The sequence below is a fragment of the Rattus rattus genome, chromosome X (assembly GCF_011064425.1).
Source record: "Rattus rattus isolate New Zealand chromosome X, Rrattus_CSIRO_v1, whole genome shotgun sequence".
NCBI lineage: Eukaryota > Metazoa > Chordata > Mammalia > Rodentia > Muridae > Rattus > Rattus rattus.
In genome coordinates, this window is record NC_046172.1 from 1,124,068 (window position 1) to 1,135,484 (window position 11,417).

General features: G+C 42.5%; 1 pseudogene; it reads left to right on the plus strand.

The window, feature by feature from the left end:
* The first annotated feature begins 863 nt into the window (after positions 1–863).
* LOC116888935 lies at positions 864–6,820 on the plus strand (annotated as a pseudogene).
* The last annotated feature ends 4,597 nt before the right edge of the window (positions 6,821–11,417 follow it).

Below are 11,417 nucleotides of genomic sequence, written 5' to 3' on the forward strand. Positions count from 1 at the left end.
AATAATAGCTGACGGCAGTATTATACTATGTACATGGTGATGAGAAAAAAAAATAGAATTAGTTTCTGAGAGTGATGTTTTTATAATCAGAGATCAAATCAACACGCCAAATTGCCAAATGTTCCTGTGTAAACTTTTTGGGGTTTTGTTGTTTTTATTTTTTTCTGGTTTTTTTTTTTAATTCTAGGCCAGATTTTGCTCCAAGGTTATTGACCGTGGATACATTTCTAAGGGATACCTGGTGAGCCCCTGGCCCTGGAAGCTTCAAGTCTAACTTTATCTGACCAAGTAAGAGAAAGGAAAATGCCCAGCCCTCTAGAATGCTCATCTAATCACTCATTCTCTCACTCAATGAGAATTTTTTTTATTTTTTTTTGAATGAACATTTATTGAGCTTACATTGCATGCCAGGGGCTACATGTAGAAGCTCCCCAGCCTTGGTCTAGTGGGCAAGCCCTAGATACATATGCAGTGTAGCAGTCTTGAAATGGTGTGGAACAAAGCAGATGTATGCCTGAGTTAAATACCTAAAGATAGGTTTCAGAAATCCAAAACTCAATACAAATTTATGGCAAAGGTGTTTATGTTTAAAGAACACAGATTTTCTTCCATTAAAATGTTATTTCCTCCCCCATTTTATCGCCTGTTCCCCCTGCTAATCCTACAAAACCCCACAGATATCCATAGACATAAATACAGACCAACTCACGAAAGTATGCTGTGAAGGTTATATAAAAATAATTTTATAAATGGCCTTTCCTCTGAATTCAGTTTCGAAATTTTGAAGCATAGCCAATAAGTGATTTGGCAACAGTTAAGAAATCACAACTTCCTGTCTACCAATGTAAACTTCTGCAAATCCCATGCTAGATTCTGCTGATGCTAAAACAACCCGATTTCAGAAGTTTGCCAAAATCTGCTATCTGTACAACTCCTGTACACAGAGGACCACACTGTACTGCTACTGCAAGCTATTGAAAGAGAACCTTCCAGGGATCTCAGCCGAAAGGGGTAAGCTGTGCCTGAGCTTGTCTCAAAGATCTCATGCAAAATATAATCTCCCATCTAGAGGTCTGGGTTGGTGGCTACTGATGCAAACAAAGAATGTACTAACAGAGCCAAAGGAAACCAGCAGTATACATTGTACGCTGGGAGGACTGCCTGTCTGATGAGCGTGTGTGAATGTTATGATCAACTAATTAGAGAGTAAACTTTGAAAGCCGAATGCAATGATAATCGTATCATTCGGAACAGGAAAGCAAGACCCTTCCAAGGAAGAATTTGAGCTGTTCTTTGATTTTTCTGGCCCAGCTAGAAAGCGTATCTTTTTCCAGAAAAAAATGGAGTTGGAGGTTAAGAGAGAAACAAACATTTTTACCTTCCTTTGCCTATAGAACATGGGAAATTCCCTACCTCTAGACCAGTGGTTCACAACCTTATGTTGCGCTGACCTACAACCACAAAATTATTTCATTACTACGTCATTACTGCAATTTTGCTACTGTTATAAATCATAACGTGAATATCTGTGTTTTTCTATGGGCTTAGGCAACCCCTGTGAGAGAGTTCTTTGACCCCAAAGGAATCAGGAATCGCAACCCACAAGTTGAGAACTACTGCTTTACAAACATGTTTCAGTATCTGCAGCCTGGCGATAGTTGGTCTTAATCACTAAAAGCTAGAATTTCCATAGCAGTAGCTACTTTTCCTGTTTGAAGTTTTAAAACACACATCTTACTACCTCTGCCACTACTGCCTTACACTGTCTAGATACAGCAAGAGGTCTGTTTTTATCACTGTCAAAAGGTATCAGATTAAAATGCAAACAAACTACAAGTCTTTCTGAATGGGATATTTTATAGAAAAATCAGGGAAGTTTAAATAACAATTGGAAAATCTGACATGAAAAGAATCTCATTCAAAATTGACCATATATGTTTTCCCTAGCCATTTAGTGCATATTCAAGGCCTTTGTGTGCTTTTTTGACACTAATTTAATGTCTATTTAACTTATTGGAAGTTAATTTTTATGCTCACTTAAGGTCCATTATGGATCTGGAATATCAATTCATTTTGCACTAAAATTTTATGATCCTTACAAATGACTGCAGTGGCCTATATGGGATTGGTCCAACTAGACCAACAGCACATATGACACTGCAATTGAACTTGTCCAGTTTCTACTTGGTAAATTTCTATGAGAGTTAAAATAGCTGGGCCCTAAGAAAGGAGAGTATAGAACTGTAAGAGAATCAAAGTAAGCTTGTAAAGAGGTCCTTGGCTTCCACCTGTCAGCAGGGAGAATGAGATGGGTAGGTTTTACAAGCTTACATTGACTCTCTTACTGTTCTATATTATATACATATGTTGACTGTTATTTCATTTTTTCTCAATCACTGCTTCTCATCCTTCCGTGTGAAAACCCTAAAACCAACAGAACTGATGGGATACAAGGCAGGCTCATGGGAAGCCCAGACTCAGAATGCCATACACAGGGACTCATACTGTGTTTGGGTAATTTTTTCCAGACAGCTTAGTGACTCCCACAGACTCTGTTCTGGGAATTACCATTCAGAAGGAATGCCTTTCTAAGTTCTATTGTGATATTTTACGTGTGTGTGTGTGTGTGTGTGTGTGTGTGTGTGTGTGTGTGTGTGCGTGCACAGACGCACATGTGTACATTCCTTTTTTTATTGGAAACTTTATTTATTTACATTGTTGGTGGGATTGCAAGCTGGTACAGTCACTCTGGAAATTAATCTGGAGATTCCTCAGAAAATTGAACATTCCACTACCTGAGGAGACCACTCCTGGGCATATATCCAAAAGATGCTCCAACATATAACAAGGACATGTGTACATTCCTTAATGTTTAAGACAGTGTCCCTTGCTTGGGTGGTACTTGCCAAATAGGCTAAGTTGGGTGGTGAGTGATGTACCTGTCTGCCCTTTCAGTCATTACATCTAGCTTTTCTTTTCTTTTTCTTCCTTCTTTACTTTTTTTTTTGGATTGTGATTCTAGGAATCAAACTCGGTTCGTTGGGCTTTCAAACCAAGTATTTTATCAACAGAGCAATACCCCTAGCCAGATTTACTGTTTTCAAACTATGGACTCAAACATATACTTATTCAGAGATATGAACAAACAGGGTTTTGTTTGTCTGGGTTTTTTTTTTGTTTGTTTGTTTTTTAAAGAACACAAAGCCTCTGGTTCTCGGTAAATACAAGGTAAATACAAGTAAATACAAGGTGTGTGTCCTTTTCAGTTGATTAGAGAACCGATCATCGATGCCTATGTCCAAACTCAGAAAGTCAAAGGATCAGCAAAATCAGGAATGCTTGCTGTGGTGGCCTAGTCAGCACAGAAAGGCAAAGTGGAATATTTGCCCCCAGTGTCTATATCCTGTAGATTTGAAATGTTTGGTGGTTTGTTATATGTTTTTTATTTGTTTGTTACGTGGTTGAGTGTTTTGCAAGCCTGTCCATATTGCCTAGTGCCTATAGATGTCAGAAAATGATGTCAGATTGTGCGGAACTGGAGTTATAGATAGTTGTAAGACAACATACAGGTGCTGGGAAGAGAATCTAGGTTCTCTGCAAAAGCAACAAGCACTCTTCACTGCTGAGTCATCTCTCCAGCACCTAGCTATGATGGTTTTGCTCATCCCTGCAACCAGATCATTCTCAATTTGTTCTTTAGGTTCCAGCCATAACTCATGAGTTAACTGAGCATATCTATGCTCTGTTCAGCTTGGCTGCTTACTATGGGAGTGACCTTGGGTGAAGTAACCTTTCAAAGCATCAGGGTCCAAGTCAGGGATACTACCAACCTGTGCTGACTTGTATGAGAATGAAATAAACATATGGGTGCTTTGTACTTGACTTATGGCAAATCCCTCTATGATCAAAAAAGCATACTTTTCACATATCTTCAGTTGTGCTGAATCAGGAGGCGTCTCTTTAGCATCAAGTTCATTCAACTGGCATTATGTTTCTCCTGCTCTCCAAAGCAGTTCATGAATACATCAGATTTAGGGTAGACAAAATAAAGCACCAACTATTAATTTCAACTGAGATGATAGATCATATCCATATATCTTTTGTAAAATGTTTTTATTTTATGTATATGGATATTTGCCTGCGTGTATGTAAGTGTACTGAATGTATGGCTGGTGCCCTCAGAGATAGTATCAGAGCCCCTGGAATGGGAGTTATGAATTGTTATGAGCTACTGTATGGTGCTGAATCCACGTTCTCTGCAAGAACAAACGGAAGGTGCCCTTAGCCACTAAGCCATCCTTCCAGTGTGCTGTATATATCTATTCCTTAATTAGTTAACGAGTATAATAAATCAGTGATCAACATTATTAAACAAACATTAATTCAAGACCATGAACAGTAAGAAAGAAATCTAGGCTAGCAAATTTTCAGCTCTGCTTCCCACCCACTTGGTGCTGGAAAAGCTAAATGATTCTATTTGTCATGTATAATAACTAATGGAATTTTTGGACACTTTGTAGTTACCAGGCCTAAGGAAGAACATTTCTGGAGAGGGGTACAGCTTGTCTGAGGTAAAACATACCATGTTGAAGGAAAGTCATTTGCTTATATTGCTACTGGGAGGACTTCAAGGCCTTTCCCGTGCTAGAGGAGCACTAGACTGCTAAGCTCCACTAGCAAATCTTTTTGTTGGTTTATTTTATTTTATTTTATTTTATTTTATTTTATTTTATTTTGATGCAGGCTCTTACAAGGTAACTCAAGTTGGTCTTAAATTCCTTTGCCTCTGAGTCCAGCTGGTCTTGAAGGAAGCGTTAAAGAGGGAGAAAGAGTTCTCTGTGCAGATTGACTGCTGGACTCCTAAGAGCTCTATATGCTCCTACCCTCCCTGCACTGTAGATTTTGTGGGGTTCATTTTAGCCTCACTGAGAGGTGCTGTGGTTCTAGTACTCATACATCTAGAATTTTCATGTCTGAAGACCACTGGACCAATGAGTACAGAGTGGCTCCCAGCCCACCCGTAATCAGTTCAGGGGGCGGGGGGACTTTGGAGCTGCTCCTTTCATCGAAACAGTGTTTTCCAAGGGTTAATTAGGTGTCCCTCGGGGTACTGAGTGAGAAGAAAGATCAGTGTGCAAGATGACAGAGGTGGAGTTCCTCACCTCACGTTGTGTGATGCCCTTGGGAGAACTGAAGGCCGTGTCCCATGGATGCAAGCACTGTGCAGATAATGCACAGAAAAATAAGGGAAAGGCTGAGATTTGGCTAGCAGAGTGTGACAGCTGCTTTGTGGTACACAGAAAGGGAAGTTAAGCAGCTTGACTTCTTTCTGTTGCTAATTTTTTGGTTAGTGTTTATGATTCATAGGCTTCGTTTGAATAAATGAGTTTCGGTTTTCTCAATTTGACCAAGGCAACACCAGGTCAGTCCTTTGAGCACTAAAGCTCCACCCTCCTCTTCAGAGGTTTTCAGGCTGTCAGCTCATGGGTATGTCTGTGCAGAGACCATTTTGGATCAATTCCCCTGGTAGTGGAATCCACGGAATCATGCTTGTTTACACACTATCACTTTTACTGTCACCAATGTGAGTGCTCAAACAGCAGAAATATGTTCCTTCACAGTTTGACGAGAAGTCGAAAAATCCACGTGATATAGGCAGACTTGAATTTTTTGTGGGTGTCCTGAAGAAAACCTAAGAAAGGACAGGGACACCAGGAAACTCAGTATTCAAGGTAAATAATCGCTTTGTGCTATTTAAAAACAAACCAAGCGAGTGGACCCCAGAGAGCCCTAGAAAGCCTCACCGCTGCTGCAGGCCTAATCACCATCACATGGGGAGGAGCTGCAGCTGTCGCTGCTGCTCCAGTCACCATCACCGCAACCATGAGCAGTGAGGCCAAGACCCAGGGCCGCCATCGCCCTCGGCGCCACTGATACCAAGTCCGGCTCCACCGGCAGCAGCGGCAGCAGCACAGGTGGTGGCAGCCCGGGTGGCCTCACATCCGCGGCATCTGCCGGCAGGAAGAAAAAGGCCATCTTATTGAAGGTTTTGGGAACAGTAGAGTGGTTCAATGTAAGGAACAGATACGGTTTCATCCACAGGAATGACACCAAGGAAGACGTATTTGTACACCAGATTGCCATAAAGAAGAATAACCCCAGGAGTGTAGGAGATGGAGAAACTGTGGAGTTTGATGTTGTTGAAGGAGAAAAGGGTGCGGAGGCAACAAATGTTACAGGCCCTGGTGGAGTTCCAGTTCAAGGGAATAAATATGCAGCAAACATAACCATTATAGATGCTATCCACGTCGTAGGGTCCTCCAAGCAGTTACCAGCAAAATTATCAGAATAGGGAGAGTAGGGGAAAGAACAAGGGATCGGAAAGCGCTCATGAAAGACAGGCCCAACAACGCTGGCCCTATCGAAGGCGAAGGTTCCCACCTTACTACATGCGGAGACCCCATGCGCGTGGACCACAGTATTCCAACCCCCCTGAGCAAGTAGAAGTGAGAGAGAGTCCTGATAACCAGAGGGCAAGGTAGACCAGTGAGACAGAATATGTTTCGGGGTTACAGACCACAATTCCACAGGGGCCCTCCTTGCCAAAGGCAGCCTAGAGAAGATGGCAATGAAGAGGACAAAGAATATCAAGGCGATGAGAGCCAAGGTCAGCAGCCACCTCAATGTCAGTATCGCTGCAACTTCAATTACCGATGCAGATGCCCAGGGGACCCTAAACCACAAGATGACAAAGAGACAAAAGCAGCTGATCTACCAGCTGAGAATTTGTCTGTCTGCTGAGCAGGGCGGGACTGAGTAAATGCCGGCTTACCGTCTCCACCATCATCTGGTATGGTCATCCAACAAGAAGAAATGAATAAGAAATTCCAGCAAGAAGAAACAGAGATTGGAGCTGAAGACCTTAAGTGCTTGCTTTTCACTCGTTGACCAGATACATTAGAACTATCTGCATTATCTATGCAACATGGGGTTTTATTATTTTTACCTAAAGATGTCTCTTTTTGGTAGTGACAAACGTGTTTTTTTAAGAAAAAAAGGCCTGTTTTCTCTCAATACACCTTTTAACAGTTTTAAATTGTTTCATACCTGCCAAGTTGAGATTTTATTTAACTTCATTTTTAATTTGTAATAAAAGTCTACATCTTGATTTTTTTCAAGAAAGTCAATAAACTGCAAACACCTGTTAATAAAGCTGTCTTTTAAAAAAAGCAGGGACTGAGAGATTATTCAGCAGTTAAAACCATGCGTTTGGGGCTGGAGAGATGGCTCAGTGGTTAAGAGCACCGACTGCTCTTCCAGAGGTCCTGAGTTCAAATCCCAGCAACCACATGGTGGCTCATAACCATCTCCCTTGATGCCTCTGGTGTGTCTGAAGACAGCCACAGTGCAGTCCATATATATTAAATAAATAATTTTTTTTTAAAAAGTAAAAAAAAAAAAAACATGCTTCATTGTTCTTATAAAAGATCTGAGTTCAGTTCCCCAGCACTCAAGTAGGGCAGCTCATAACCATCTACAACTCCAGCTCTAGAGACCTGATGTCTTGTTCTGGCCTCCAGGGCACCTGCACTCACATGTACACACATACACAGCCCACACATAAGAATATTAGAACTAAAAATAAGCTTAAAATAAATCTTTTTTAAAAACCTACAGCTCAGGCCAGGTTTGCATATGTAATCCTGGCATTCAAGAGGCTAAGGAGGATCATGAATTCTAGGCCAGTATGGGCTACAGAGTGAGGACCTATCTCAAAACAAAAAGATAATCAAAATCTTGGCAAGCCTCAGCCTTCAACCCATACCTGTTTGTGTGCAGAAAGTTATGTTGCCACTGGAGCCAGGCTGAGGGAAGCAGATGAGGTCTTGTTCTTATTAAAGATTCTTTTGTGATCTTCATGGACTTCAATTGACCAAGTTCTGTTTTCAGGGTCCCCGAACATTTTGTAGTTACGGCATGTGTCTGCCTAGCCTCACTTTGATCAGACCCTACTTCCCCAAAGGGAGTCCATGTAGTTTCATGTCTGGGATGCTGAAGTAGATATTCATAAGCAAAGTACATGCTAGAGTTCCAGAGCTGAGCCTGAGATGGGTATGGTGTCTTGTGCTCCACCAGCAGAGCATTCTTACCCTTTATCTCTCCTGTTTTCTCTCAGGATAGCTCATTCTGGCTCTGACTTTTTGTCTAAGGCTCCTAGACTTCATCACACACACACACACACACACACACACACACACACACACACAAACAATTGCTTGTATGTCTGTCCATCACTTGCATTCAGTGCCTGTGGAAACCAGAGGAGGGTGTTGGTTCCTCTGGAACTAGAGTTTAAAATAGTTATAAGCCTCCAGGTGGGTGCGGTTATTTATCCCAGGTCTTCTTTTAGAGCAGTCAGTACTCTTTTTTTTTTCTTTTTTTTTTTTTTCATCCCCTAACCCCTCCCCTTTCCATATGGGTGTTCCTCCCATCCTCCCCCATTGCCTCCCCCTCCAACAATCACGCTCACTGGGGTTCAGTCTTGACAGGACAAGGGCTTCCTTCCACTGGTGCTCTTACTAGGCTATTCATTGCTACCTATACGTTGGAGCCAAGGGTCAGTCCATGTATAGTCTTTGGGTAGTGGCTTAGTCCCTGGAAGCTCTGGTTGGTTGGCATTGTTGTTCATATGGGGTCTTGAGCCCCTTCAAGCTCTTTCAGTCCTTTCTCTGATTCCTTCAACGGGGGTCCCAATCTCAGTTCAGTGGTTTGTTGCTGGCATTCACCTTGCATTTGCTGTATTCTGGCTGTGTCTCTCAGAGAGATCTCACATCCAGTTCCTGTCAGCCTGCACTTCTTTGCTTCATCCATCTTGTTCAATTGGGTGGCTGTATATGTATGAGCCACATGTAAAGGGGTAGGCTCTGAATGGGTGTTTGCCTTCAGTCTCTGTTTTAATCTTTTGCCTCTATTCCCTGCCAAGGGTATTCTTTTTCCCTTTTTGGAGTGAAGCATTCACATTTTGATCATCCTCTTGAGTTCATGTGTTCTGTGCATCTAGGGTAATTCAGAGCATTTGGGCTAATAGCCACTTATCAATGAGTGCATACCATGCCTGTTTTTCTGTGATTGGCGTTAATTGTTTCACTCCAGGATGATATTTTCCAGTTCCAAACATTTGCCTATATGAATTTCATAAAAGGCATTGTTTTTGATAGCTGAGTAATATTCCATTGTGTAGCTGTACCACATTTTCTGTATCCATTCCTCTGTTGAAGGGCATCTGGGTTCTTTCCAGCTCCTGGCTATTATAAATAAGGCAAGCAGTCAGTACTCTTAACTGCTGATCTCTGACTCCTATCACCAGCACTCTTATTCAGACTCTTAGTCAATCCACTGGTCTGCCCCTCTTGAGATGCTTTTACCTCCCAACTCTAGAACCCCTCCAGGATTTTATACTGTAAACTACTCCACCCACCCATCTCTCCCTATGTGTCTTTCTCTGTTTGTACTATCTCTATACATTTTATTTTCATTTTTGCATTCCTGTAGTATACTTGAAACATTGCTCTCTCTCTATTTTACTCTCATAGCTATCATGTCACATGTGTTTCAATTATTATACTACCATGAACATGAATTTGTGGTGGAGCACTTTCCCCAGCATGCACAAGGCCCTGTATCTCATCTCCAACATGTCAAGGAAGGGCATAGTTGGAACAAGAGAAAAGAAAAGAAGGGAATAAGGAAGAGGAGAGAAAGGAGAAAAGAGAAGGGGAGGACTGGGCAAGGAGGAAGAAAAGAAGAACAGGAAAAGGGAAATATATTTTGGTCCATGTTTTATTGGCCTGTGTTCATAAGAGGGCTCTACATATTAAGTGTGCATTAAATACGATGGTCTAATGAAATAGATCGAAAACTCTAGGAAAGAGAGGAGGAAGATGAAGGGAGGAAAGACAGGAAAAGTAGAAGAGGATGAAAGGAGAGAGGAAGGGGAAGAGGATGAAAGGAGAGAGGAAGGGGAAGAGGATGAAAAGAGCGAGAGGAAAGGGAGAAGAGGATGAAATGAGGAAGAGGATGAAAGGGGGAAGAGGAAAAAGAAATCTGCCTTGCTTCTGGGATTTAGCTTCTGTTTGTTATTATTTTAGTAAAACTTTACTGAAAAAATGTAGCCTTCTCGGGTGTTTGGCCAGAGTCCCAGGCCGGGGGATCCCTGCCCTCAGCAGCTCTCTGCTCCCAGGCCCCCTGAGGGGAGTTCTCCCGCCACCTGGTCGGGCGGCACTCCTGAGGCAGCAGAGGGAGGAGACCAACGCTGCCCACCCCTGCCCACATCCCTGGCCCAGGAGGAAAACTGTATACGCCTCTGGGTACCCCGTGAGAGGAGGCCCAGAGCAGCAGGTCCACTGTCCTGAGACACCGCACCTGAAGGGACCGAATCGGATAAACAGTTCTCTGCACCCAAATCCCGTGGGAGGGAGAGCTAAACCTTCAGAGAGGCGGACATGCCTGGGAAACCAGAAGAGACTGCATCGCTGCACACAGTACTGATCCCAGAGGAAAACACCAAAAAGCTATCTGGGAACCCTGGTACGGAACCTCCCGGAAAGGGGCGGCAGATCTTCCTGGTTACTGAGGCCGCGGAGAGCTCATGGGCAACACCCCTTGCCAGCAAAACTTGGCCTGGGGACCACAGGTAAGACCAACTTTTCTACAAAACGACCTGCCTGGTGAACTCAAGACACAGGCTCACAGGAACAGCTGAAGACCTGTAGAGAGGAAAAACTACACGCCCAAAAGCAGAACACTCTGTCCCCATAACTGGCTGAAAGAAAACAGGAAAACAGGTCTACAGCACTCCTGACACACAGGCTTATAGGACAGTCTAGCCACTGTCAGAAATAGCAGAACAAAGTAACACTAGAGATAATCTGATGGCGAGAGGCAAGCGCAGGAACCCAAGCAACAGAAACCAAGACTACATGGCATCACCAGAGCCCACCTCCCACCAAGCAAACACGGAATATCCAAACACCCAGAAAAGCAAGATCTAGTTTCAAAATCATTTGATCCTTGATTTGGAGGACTTCATGATGACATGGAGAAACACAGGAAACATAAATAAACAAGTAAAGCCACAGAGAGAAATCAAAAAATTCCTAAAAGAATTCCAGGAAAATATAAATAAACAAGTTGGCCCATAGAGAGAGTCACAAAAATCCCTAAAGAATTCCAGGAAATAAACATAAATAAACAAGTAGGAAGCCCATAGAGAGGAGTACAAGAAATCCTGAAGAATTCCAGAAAGCACAATCAACAGTTGAGGAATTTAAAGTGAATAGAAAGCAATCAAAAGAAAGAACATGAAACAACCCTGGATATGAAAATAAAAGAAAGGGCAGGGCAGCAATGGCTTCTAG